Genomic DNA, 1532 nt, shown 5'->3' on the forward strand with positions numbered 1-1532 from the left:
ATTGGCAATTAACTTGAGATATTAACAAAAGCTGGGTGTACCTGACTTCACGAGAATCTCAGAATTCAGGAAATCATAGTAATGTAAAGTAGGACATATTCAAAGAGTGATTTGAATGTTGATTTCTGAAAATATCAGTGCATTTATTAAACTTATGAATATAAAATTTTTATGACTGAGAATGAAGAAATACCTTTCTATGTGTGATATTAATTTAATATTTTCTGTAGATTTGTTAGGAAACAAGAGAAATGAAGAACCAGTCTGTGGAGATAGTGTTCATTCTGCTTGGACTGACAGGTGATCCTCAGCTACAAATTCTGATTTTCCTGTTTCTGTTTTTCAATTACATCTTGAGCCTGATGGGGAACTTAGTGATCATCCTTCTCACCCTGTTGGATCCCCATCTTAAGACTCCAATGTATTTCTTCCTCCGGAATTTCTCTTTTTTAGAAATTGCATTCACTACAGTCTGCATTCCCAGGTTCCTCATGAGCATTCTCCTAGGAGAGAAAATGATTTTGTATAATGCTTGTGTGGCTCAGCTATTCTTCTTTTTTCTACTAGGGCCACAGAGTTCTCACCTCCTGGCTGCCATGTCCTATGATCGCTATATTGGCCATCTGGCAGACCACTTCACTATCCCATCATTATGAACAGCAAAGTGCCACCTATTGTCCTCAGCCCTGGCAACTGGGTTCTTAGTCATCTTCCCCTTTGTTTTGGGACTAAACTGATTTCTGTGCTTCCAAAATTGTAGATCACTTTTTTGACACTTGTCCTGCAGCTGTCTCTGCACAGACACATACGGTTAATAGAATTGATGGCTTTTGCCTAGCTGTCATGACACTTATCATCACCTTTGATCTTAGTGATTCTCTCCCCCATCATCAAACTATCCTAAAGTTCCTTCAGCTCAACAGAGGAAAAAGGCCTTTTCTACCTGCTCGTCACACATGGTTGTTGTCTCCATTACTTATGGGAGTTGTATCTTCATGTATGTGAAAACATCAGCCAAAGAGAGGGTGACCTTAAATAAAGGTATAGCTGTGCTCAACACCTCTGTGGCCCCTTTGCTAAACCCTTTCATTTACACCCTAAGGAACCAGCAGGTGAAGGATGCTTTCAAATATGTGTTTCATAGGTTTTATTCTTTTAAAAACCATCAGACAAGATTTAGACATAAATAATATATTGTTGAAACATGAACTACTCTCTCATGTAGTATTTGTGATCTAAACCAATTCAGCCATTGAATATATTAGTCACTTGTTTGCTAAGCCTATGTGAATGTCTCTGTGGTTTTCCTTTAATACATCTTCCTAACTGAAAGGTGAAAGTGCTTTCTCAAAATCAGAATCTTAAAATATATGTTCATGTATATGTTTACAGAAAATTCTCATAAATTTCTATGTACTAAATGTTTATTCTGCCTAAACTTGCTAGATTTAAGCAGTTAATTAAGGTACTTTTCATGGCTTATTTGTAAAAGACACAGTATATGATTACAATGTAATATAATTAGGATTGTC

At 36.6% G+C, this 1532-nt stretch overlaps 1 pseudogene; it reads left to right on the plus strand.

The window, feature by feature from the left end:
• Nucleotides 1–251: 251 nt before the first annotated feature.
• LOC116889933 lies at nucleotides 252–1190 on the plus strand (annotated as a pseudogene).
• The last annotated feature ends 342 nt before the right edge of the window (nucleotides 1191–1532 follow it).

This window comes from Rattus rattus, chromosome 1 (genome assembly GCF_011064425.1).
Source record: "Rattus rattus isolate New Zealand chromosome 1, Rrattus_CSIRO_v1, whole genome shotgun sequence".
Taxonomy (NCBI): Eukaryota; Metazoa; Chordata; class Mammalia; order Rodentia; family Muridae; genus Rattus; species Rattus rattus.